Here is an 11810-nt window from a genome sequence, read left to right as displayed (position 1 = left end):
GGGTTTTTGTAATTTGGATTAGCTAAACGGGAGCTGAGCAGAGTTTCTCTTTTAAAGTGTCAATGGCAATTTTTGCACTATCGTTCCCTTCAAATTTTCTACTCTTCTTCAGCAAGTTCGTGAGGGGTGTTGCTTCATCCAATCTAATAAGCAAGTTCTATGAAATGTATGTGAACATGCAGTTTTCAAAGTTTCATCCCCGCCTGTAAAGATACACCGACATACAAAGCAGGCATTTGCTCGCAACTGCAAATTTTCGTTGCTATGTCTTAAGGAAATTTTCTGCAAAGGAAATTTATGAGGCTGTAACTATATCCAAGGAAATTAAAGTTATAAATTCCGCCTTAGATATTCTATCTTACTCCTCAATTCGCTCAAAAAAAAAACTAATTGAAAACGGTTGTAAAACAAAATTGTTGCCTTTCAATTTATGTATATATAACTACAAAGAGTTGTATCTCACAAGAAGTGCAAGCAACTTCTGCATATTTGGATTTATGTACTTGTTAAATTCAACGAATTTCTTACAAAAATTTACCACTAATAAAATTTTATAGGTATAACGAATTAATCACGAGATATGGTCTGAATTCCAGGTCATGTGGTGGTACTTATCGGTAAAATATGTTACGGGTCAGTAGTGAATGGTTAGTGTCATTAACTAAAAAATAAAGTGATAAAATGCTTAAATTCTATGTTTTAAGCTATTCGTAAGCGAGAAGACATATAGTCTTACTACAGCTAAGTTCCGAATACCCCAAAGTTAATAATCATTTGAATTTAGCACTGAAAAAGGAATCTTCTCGAAAGACGTTCATACACAATTCCTTATGCGGTCTGTTCTCTAAGCATATAACTTTGAAGATCAGCATTTCCACCAAAAAGATATATGAGTATGGATAGACTGCTCAAGAAAACTAACCTCGAATCGAAAAAAACTTACAGATGATAAGCTGGTCAAGTGGCCTAGCTTTAACCTAGCCTTAAGCCTAAACACTTGATATTCCGGCTATCATTTTCCGTATAAAAAAAATATTTAATATAATCAGACAGACGAAGGGACATATTCCAAGAGGAAATTTATCTGAGGCACCAAGCGTCTACGGCTATCTAAACGTACCGTGCATGCTTGTGCCCCACACGTTTGGGCGCCATTTTATCTGTTATGGCTGTGCCCCACGTTGCACAGTGTTTTGAGTTTTTCTTTGCAAAAATCATAACTTTTGAACCAATTAAGATATTTTAAAAGTTTAAAATGCAAATGAAAGCTAATTATTTGATGTTTTTTGGCGCCCAATCGTGGGGAACGAGTAAGTTTTTGGTACCGAATTGCGCTTGGATTTGGGAATTGGTGGTCAGCATTAGACTCCACCATTAGGCAACATCATAGCATTATAGTTGCAACAATTACATCGCTGGACATCAGCATAATTGAAAGTGCCAGCATAGCTCGCTCATCGCGCGTTCATCAAGCGCACATCACTGCATATCACCTGCTTTGCCGTCGGTACATCGTTGCGCCAGAACTTGCAGCTGCTAATACTTTGGTTGAAGTGTCTTCAACATTGGTTGCCGTAAGGAAATAAAATTTTGAATTCATCATAGCTCGCTCATCGTGCGTTCATCAAGCGCACATCACTGCATATCACCTGCTTTGCCGTCGGTATATCGTTGTCGCCAGAACTTGCAGCTGCTAATACTTTGGTTGAAGTGTCTTCAACATTGGTTGCCGTAAGTATATAAAATTTTGAATTCATCATAGCTCGCTCATCGTGCGCTCATCAAACGTATATCGCTGTATATCATCCACTTGCCCTTGCTACGTCGTCGTCGCCCAATTTGCCTCTGTTAATATATTCATTTGTAAGCCGGTGAGACACTGCAATATCTATACAAGGTTTGCCATTGCTGTTAACAACGTAAGAAAACACTCTCTTTGCATTGATTTCGTTCTGCTTTACGATGTCTTTAGAAGAGTTGAAACAGCAACGCGCTAGCACCAAGAAAAACATTTCGCGCATAAAAAATATCATTGACTCTAGTCTACGACCAGGTGGAATGCCCCTTTCAACTGCAGAATACAAATGTCGCCTGGGTATCCTCGAGTCTTATTTTAAGCAGATTATTTCAATTCAAACTGACATCGAAAGATTGGATGCTGAGGATGGAGGACGCGCTGACCTGGAAGAATTGTACATAACAACCAAACTAGCCATTCAAACGCAATTGTCAGAAGATAACAACGTTTCACTTTCGGACACAACTTGCGTAGTACAATCGACGTTCAAACTTCCACGGCTCAAGCTTCCATCCTTTGACGGCAAGTATTCGAACTATCAAAACTTTATTACCTCTTTCAAACAAATTATAGATCGAGAGTTCAATTTAACAAATATTGAAAAATTCAATCATTTGCGAAATTGTCTCCAAGGCCAAGCTTTAGAAACTGTTGATGCGTTCCAGGTGACAAATGAAAACTACCCAAAGGCTTTAGGGCGACTTAAGGTACGGTATGACAACAAGACCCTTATATTTTTGGAAGGTATATCGTCATTATTTGATTCGCCTGCGGTTACAAAACCAAACGGTATTCAGCTTAGAAGTGTAGTTGATAAGGCGTCTGCTATTTATGGTTCGCTGACGTCGCTAGGTACTGACAGGCAAATATCCCAAGCTATGCTAATTTATATGGTTTTGCAGAAATCCGACGAACAGACCAACAAAAAATGGAAGGAATCGCTGTACTTTAAAACCTTGCCATCATGGGAGGAGTGTACACAGGTCTTGGAACGACACTGTCAATATTTGGAGTCTCTGAGTAACACGCACACTAGTAGTCCATTCGCACAAAGTAGCAGCAAATCAACAACAAAGTCAAGGAATCAATCAAAGGGTACATGTTTTCTTGCTCCAGTATGTCTTGCCAATTTTGTTCCAACACTGGCCACAGGGTTCCAAATTGTGAACGTTTTAAATCTTTGAATGTCACCCAACGCTACGACAATACAAAGAAAATGGGATTGTGTCTCAATTGCCTTTCGAAGGGACATAAAATAGCCCATTGTCCATCAACACACAGATGCAGGGTTTGTGCACGGCAACACCATAGTTTACTTCATCGGGTGTCCACGTCTAGCCAACAAGCAGCAGCTCAAACATCCACTTCACAAGAAGCAGCTGTACATACACATATGAACAATTCATCGTCGGAAAATGTAATCCTCGCTACCGCAAAAATTCTTGTTCGTGACGTAACAGGTAGTTATATGTTGGGCACCGCACTACTGGATTCTTATTCGCAAGTCAATTTTATAACTGATGAGTTTGCGCAAAGGTTGTTACTACCAAGAAACAAGCAGAACATAGAAATTCAAAGCATCGGTGCGTCATCAACAAGCATCAAATACAAAACCACAACGAACATAAGGTCGCAAGTCACTGGTTTCGAGCTCCCATTAACGTTTTGCATCACATCGAACATCGCTTATCAACCAGATCCTGAAACCGACATTTCAGCATGGAATATACCAAACAACGTTGTACTGGCTGATGATGAGTTTTATGTACCAAAGAAAATAAACATGCTATTGGGTACAGAAACATTCTTTAGTCTGCTGTCTGTTGGTAAAATACAACTTGGACCTAACTTACCTCTTTTGGAAAAAACGCTTTTAGGCTGGGTGGTTTCGGGACGTTACCAAACGGGTAATAATAACTTAACCAAATCATCTTGTTTATTTGCAGTTTTCGATTGTTTACACGCCAAATTGGAAATGTTGTGGAAGTTGGAAGAAGTTACGAGTAAACCAGAGGCTTGGACTCGTGAACAGCAGAGTTGCGACCAGTTGTACAACAAAACAGTGTCAATGAAGCCCGATGGTAGAATAGTTGTGAAATTACCTTTCAAAGATAATCCAGATTGTTTGGGCGATTCTCACACAACGGCATTGAGACGATTTCATGCACAAGAGCGTCGATTAGAGAGATCATCACAACTGAGGAAACAATATATGGAATTTATGAACGAGTACGAGCGTTTGGGACACATGAGCATTGTAGAACATCCGAACCTAAGCGAACCACATTATTACATCCCACACCACTGTGTGTTAAAGCCAACAAGTACAACAACGAAGCTTCGAGTCGTATTTGATGCCTCTTGTCAAACAACAACCCAAAAATCATTAAACGATATTCAAATGGTTGGCCCTACAATTCAATATGAACTGTTTACTCTCCTTTTTCGTTTCTGTCTCTTTAGGTTTGCACTCACAGCTGACGTTGTTAAGATGTATAGACAAGTGCTGATGCACGAAGACGATCGAAAGTTCCACCACGTCCTATGGAGGAATTCGCCGACTGAAGATATACACATACCAACTTAATACCGTAACGTATGGAATGGCGTCCGCTCCATATTTGGCTATACGGAGTTTAATATATCTAGCTGAGCAGCATTCAGAACAATTTCCATTTGGAGCGAAAATCGTGAAGGAATCGTTTTACGTAGATGATTTATTGTGTGGTGCTGATACTCTGGTCGAACTCTCTCGAATCAAACAGGAGGTAACTCAGTTGTTAGAATTAGGAAAATTTGAATTATCGAAGTGTCATTCCAATCATTATAAATTCAGAGAAGACAACTCTGCAAAGGATCTGAACATAGACGCATCTATTACAAGCACACTGGGCCTAAAATGGAATCAAAGTCTTGATTGTTTTATTTTTTCTTTCGATGAAAACTCGGATCCACACGCAAATTTACAAAACGATCAATCCTCTCTGTAGCATCGTCGCTGTTCGACCCACTTGGTCTTTTGGCTCCTGTGGTTATTACGTCCAAAATTTTACTGCAAGAATTATGGTTGCTGAAGTTGGATTGGGATGAATCGGTGCCACAGAACATTGCAAGCGCTTGGAAAAACTTCTTAGACTGTTTATCTTCACTTTCATCAATTAAGGTGAATAGGTATTGTTTATCGGACGACATGGTGTCCTTTGAGTTACATGGATTCTGTGATGCATCGATTCGTGCATATGGTTGTGCAATATATGCCCGTGTTACCAAAAAGTGTGGAACTATCATCGTCAACTTGCTCACCGCAAGGTCCAGAGTTGCACCCATCAAAAAACAAACTTTACCTAAATTAGAACTTTGTGGCGCTCTTCTTCTTGATCGCCTTATAGAAAAAATTAAACCAATCATAAATAACTCGTTTACCTTATTTCTTTGCACAGATTCCCAAATCGTATTACATTGGCTAAAAATGCATTAGGCAACACTTTCGACCTTTGTAGGAAACCGGGTTTCGGAAATTCAAGATTTAACTACAGGCGCTCATTGGAAACATGTCCCGACACATTGCAACCCAGCCGATTTGGTGTCTAGAGGAGCGACTGTGGAAGAACTTGCCAAGTCAATATAGTACAATGGACCAACGTTTTTGTATGAAAAACCAGACAAGTGGCCAAGTGGCAGGTGCGGCGACATTGACATGGAAGTTGTAGAGAGCGAGAAACGAAAATCAGCATTCAATGCAACTATTAGTACCAATTACATTTTAGAAATCATCAATCAGCGTAGTAGTTACACTAGCGCACTTCGATTAAAAGCCTGGATGTTTCGCTTTATTAACAAATTACGACACCGTATCAAACCTGATGATGGTCATACACTTTCATCGCAAGAATTGCATCACGCGTTGCTTTTGCATAAGGATCTTAGGACGAATGACCCATTGCGTTACTTAATCTCTTTTCTTGAATACGTGGAAGGGTTTCAAATACTGAAGGTTGGTGGCAGACTAGAATAAGCAGATATCCCAGAGGAAAGAAAGCACCCAATTTTATTACCAAACAAATGCGACTCCCACTCCCGGGAGAAAAGGCTTTGAAGAGATTTACAAGGTATAATCGAAACAGCTGTCGTCTTGTCCGTCCTGATGTCACGTTGTTTAAATTTTTCCCAAATTATTAAACAAATGCGACTTCGTTATGCACTACGTTCGTCATCTTCATCTGAAGCACTACCACGCAGGACCCAAAGCACTAGTATCACTCATAAGACTACAGTTTTGGGTAATCAACGCTCGCGACGTAGCAAGGCGCATCGTAAAGTCATGCGTGCATTGTGTACGCTATAAGCCAAAGCTAATGAGCCAGATAATGGGACAGTTACCGGTTGAACGGTTAAATCCATCTGGCCCTTTTGCACGCTGCGGTATCGACTTTTGTGGACAATCTAATGTTTATTTGCGAATTCGTGGCAAAACACCATATAAAGCATATATTGCCATCTTCGTTTGCCTGGCAACGAAGGCGGTTCATATCGAACTTGTATCGGACTTATCTACCGACGGGTTCTTGGCGGCACTAAAACGCATGATTGGCAGAAGAGGGCTTCCTTCCGACATCTTTTGCGATAACGCAACAAATTTCGTTGGTGCTTGCAACAAACTCAATGAATTAAAGGCGTTTTTATTCAAAACCGAAAATCGAGATGCAATAGTAAGATATTGTGCTAATGAATTTGTAAACTTTAATTTTATTCCCCCCAGGGCACCACATTTTGGCGGTATATGGGAGGCCGCAGTTAAATCGGCCAAGTGTCACCTTAATCGCAGCATATTAAACGCAAGACTGACATTTGAGGAGCTAACGACAAGCACACTGTTCTGGTTGAAATAGATGCAGTATTAAATTCTCGTCCTATCGCACCATTGTCATGCGATCCCAATGATTATGAAACGCTAACTCCGGGGCATTTTCTCATTGGTAGTTCACTAAAGGTCCTTCCAGAGCGTCAGTTGTCAGACAACATCAACAACTTACAAAGGTGGAATCAAATTACTGCAATCAAACAGGCGTTTTGGAATCGGTGGTCACACGAATACATCAATGAGCTTCAAGCTCGGTCAAAGTGGTTTGAGGAACGTCCAAATATCAATGAAAATACAATGGTTATTATCCAAGAAGACAATTTACCATCACAAAAATGGCAAATTGGCAGAATTATAAACTGTATTCCAGGAAAAGATTCCAAAGTTCGGGTGGTCGATATTCGTATATCAAAGGGAGTCATTCGGCGGCCGAATCATAAGTTGTCACCTCTGCCGGTTTGAAATGTCTTTCAACAGGGCCGGGATGTTGGGTCATAGATTGGCAACCGCTGCATTTATTGAACATATGTTTTATACATACCTAACTACTATTTAATTATATGCCTAAGCTATTCAAGGCCAGAATAACACAAGTCATTCACCCAATCATTTTACTTGCATTGCTTAATTTGATGTGTAACCTATTTCCGTTTGCTGCTAATGTACCATTGCATTGCATACAAATTTACATACATACTCCCGCTATAGTTAGTCACTCATATTTGTTATTTGTACACTTGATAATATCACATTAAACAAGGGCAAAGCCTACAAGAAAGCAAGCATAAGAATGCTGCAATCCCGTTGGTGTAAGTTTCTTCTCAGGATACCTACTTTTGATGCAGCAACTCTGTAGTTTTAGATGCATATTCTCCAAATTTGGGTCCACTAACTGGTTCATGGAAAGATACAGGAAGGAGAGATGATGGTTAGTTGATTTTGAAATCCCAAATCGGTTTAGCCATTCTTGAGTTATGATTTTTTTTTAGAAAAAATTCAAAATTTGAAAAAATAAAGTTTACAATTTGGTCCGACCTAACGAAAAAAATCGATCCAACCTATTACAAGTTAATTTCATTGACAGCATACAAATGTTAAACAGATGAACCTGTCCAAATGCAAATGTTTATCAATCACTTTCTTCTGATGGTAACTATTGTTCGCGCCTGCCTTTCCAACATATCTTCGTTAAGTTAATAATTTTCATACGTACAAACACACACTCTTACTCATCGCACGCATTCATGCTTTTGTTGTACAACGTAACGTCACCGTCTTCGCTTTTTTTTATCATTTTGCTATTATCGCATATTCCTCAATGCACTGCACTCCCACTCACTCCCACTCCCACTGCAGCAACATAATGCACACTCACCGGCACTAATATTACTTTGCCTATATACTCTTCGCACTCATCGCTTATTTTGTCAACATTAAATAGCAGGAATTTTCCATGGAAAATTCCTAAACATAAATTCTGCTGCCTAAATTGAATTTTTTCTTAGCATGTAAGATCATTGAATTTGTAATCGTCAAAGAGTTACGACAAAATAAAGCCATATAAAAACCAAATTTCGTTTGCCTATTGATTTGGCATATACATAGATGTAGAAAACGCTCTACATTTCTCCAACTATTATTAATTTAAAAAGTGATTTTAAGTGTGTTCAGTGCAAGAAAACTTAGTTAAAAAAGATTTTTTCCATAATTTCATCATATGCATCAAAATGCCACCAACAAGACGATCAACTATAGGTCGACGTACGCGTAATTCTACCTATAGATTTAATCAAAGGAGAGCGCAAAGTGTAGAGGAACGCTCACAACAAAACCAAGTACAACAATTACGAAACGCACGTCGTCATAGATCGACAGAGCCAAATCCATTAAATCCAGCATCGAGACGAACGACACGACTTTCACGTCGTGCTGTGCAAGAGATGGAATATGCTGCTTTCGCTTACAATAGCGATAATTCTCAAGTTGGAACGCCAAAAAATTTGTTTATCTTTGCACCGAACGAAAAAGCCAAAAATACTGTGTAGCCACTTGCATTACAATAAAATACAATAATAAAATGTTTTAAGCGAAAATTTCACCAAATATGTGTACAAAATTCAATTCAATTTAGAGAACAATAAACTAAATTGTCAACAAACAAAACAGAAAAAATAACGCAACATTCAATCGATCTCGGGCGTTACAACGTACGCCAGGTAAAGCTAGTCTCTTTATAGAATGCATCCTGAACTATTTTTTTTTCTCCTATTTTGTTTCTCCTTGTTGTGGTAGTGTATGAGCCAGCTTCAAAACAAATTCCATACATATTATCCTAGCATGCAAAGGAGATATTCCATACTCATAATTTAGTTCGTCAGTTATTGAATCATCAAGGTTTTCAAAGTCCTTTTGGCTCTTCTTACAAATTGGACATTTCATTGTAGATGTCGTATTTGTTATTAAGTTCAAAACTTTTCCATCGACCATTGTTAGAAGAAAATCATGCTTTATTGTAATGACATTCCCCTCTTCAATTTCAATTATTGTTGGTTCTTATTTGGCAATTTGATTTTTTATATCACTCACTGTAGCTTTTATGAGTTCCGAAGACTCCTTCTCGTATTTAAATAATATCGGGCGGCACAATATAGTTGATGACGGACGTGGATTTTTCCAATATTCTGAAGCTTCATCTTTTAGTCGTAATGGATTAATAGAAGCCATAAACATATTACTATCTGTAATTGTTTCATCGTCTACATTTATTCTTTGTTTATATGCGCTTTGTCCTGATGATCCATCACAGCCCCACTTAGTTATCAATGCTAGCTCCTTTGGCAGTGATTTCAACTTTTCTTCAGTAAAACTTTGAAGGATCCTTTAGGTTTTGTAGCTCAATTTCAGTTGATACTTCGGTTATTTTGGGACTTAGAGGAACTGCTTTCTTCTTGGCTTGAGTAATTTTTTTTGTATCCAAGTAAAATATCGGCATTACGTTGTAATAATGACTTACGCAATATAATATATTTTTTCTTCGAGATCTATAAACAGCGCCAAAGCTTCTTCGGGAGTGTATTTCGTAGGTAGCGCATTTGGTGGTGTGGGAATGCTGTTTTTGATCCCCATCAGTCGCACTGGACTTGCTACCGCAACTGCTTCTGTTATATGAGACTTCACGTTTTCTTCATCTTTTTTATATTTAATAGCCAGTGCTTCTGAAAGATGAGTCGTGGCCATAGCTTTTGTGGTATCAGACAGCTTTCTTTTCCTTGTGTAGGTAGAACACTCTTCTATGGGTTTTTTGGTCTCCCTCTAGTTGGATTGGCTGACGTGCTAGGCGTTTCTTCATCCAAAAAAGTTTTGTCAGCTAGCCACTTTTCATGCTTACTTAGAAATTTTGAATTGTTACGATAGACGTACTTCCATTTTCTTTCTATCATAATGTATTGAAACCAATTTTTTCTTCCAGGCCTTCCTTTTCTTTAATGCTTGTTTCACTCGCTAATTCTCTCATAATAGCCTCAACGAAGTCCCGTCTTGACTTTGTAGATTTAAACACCGCAAATAGTTTCGAGTTTTCTAGATACATATTAGAATTGGCTTCGAGAGTATCTGACTAAATATTAAACTGTGAACTATATTTAAAAATACTATTCACTTTATTTAAGTAAACAGAATACTTAGTTCCTTAATCTCCAAAAGACGAATGATAATGTGCATTGTATGATGGATAGCTTTATATACCTACTCAAATTATTAAAATGAATTTCAGGTATACAATTCGTAACTAAAAAAATGTATGTTGTTAACAAGTTCCAATAAAACGACCTTACGGCCGTACTGAATTATATACACCTGCTCAGGCGCGTATTTATGCCCAAGGTTGTTTAACTCCATTTGATGTAAAAAGTGAAGTTGCAGCTGGACGCAGGTAGACTTTTTGAATTATGGTAACTGAATATTTCACAAATAACTACTGTTAATTTGACGGGGCACATATTTTAACACTTTTTTTTCCATCAAAGTTTTAAAATGGGCCTAAAAATAGGCATTTCGAAAAACAGGTATATCCGCCAACTTTTACCAAAAAAAAACAATTTTTTTTTTTTTGTTTCAATCCTAAATTAAATTATCTTTAATTGCTGTACAAGAAAACGACAACTGGGCGCCTTATTTACTCACAAAACCATTTTAAATACAACAAAAAAAAGAAAAATTTCAAATTTTTCCCAATGTTGAAAATTGGTCAACTTTGAGCGGATATACCTGGTAAACTATAATTTTCTGTGAAAAAAAACAGTTATCTATTCTTTATCCCTAGAAAATGCGAACGCTTTCATGATTTTTTTGATTTTTGCCATGCTTTAACGGCAGAGGCGCCACTGTGCGTTGGGCGCCATTTTATCTGTTATGAACCCATTGACGTTAACACCTTCTTCCTCATTCAGGAGTGCCCTTCAACTATCCACAACTATGGCGTGTGTACTGGCTTAATCCCGGAGCTTCAGCAACGTGAGTTCCCAAACACAGCTGTGAGTAATTACTCACAATCCTAAAACTTACACTTTCACTGGTATTTTCCCGCATCTCTTAATCCACCCCCTGATAACACCTTACCTTCGCAGCGTAATGAATATTGGATGGCTGACCTCTGCCCTCCCTTCCATGGCTTTCAGCTGGTGATGAAGCCCCATTAGTTACCGCACACGTATCCTCAGGACTCAGACCATCATTCTCCAAATAAAATTTCCATAGTTAATTTTATTCAATATAATTCACATTTGTACTTATTGTGTTAGTTGCTTACACTTAGGTATTTACCATTTACCATTTATTTATTTATTAAGTCTATGAACACATGTTCTTACAGACTACCAATGAAAAACTATACAGCATATTATTAACAAAATTCTTACAGACTACTAACAATTTTCATACAATTAAAAAACTGACTACAATTAAGAAATACAAAAAGTTAACAAGTCAGTGAAAAACTAGCACTTACAGACTAATATAAAAGAATTGATAACTAAAAAACACACTTTAATAAATTAATAAAAACGTTCTTCGACAAAGAGAAATCAAGTTCGACAAAATATGAGATCTTATTAAATTCATTCATAGCGCGGGTAATTGGGGCATTTCTCGCAT

Source organism: Eurosta solidaginis, chromosome 4 (assembly GCF_040869045.1).
Source record: "Eurosta solidaginis isolate ZX-2024a chromosome 4, ASM4086904v1, whole genome shotgun sequence".
Lineage (NCBI taxonomy): Eukaryota > Metazoa > Arthropoda > Insecta > Diptera > Tephritidae > Eurosta > Eurosta solidaginis.
The sequence above is the reverse complement of the archived record's forward strand: the minus strand, read 5'-3'. Positions refer to the sequence as shown.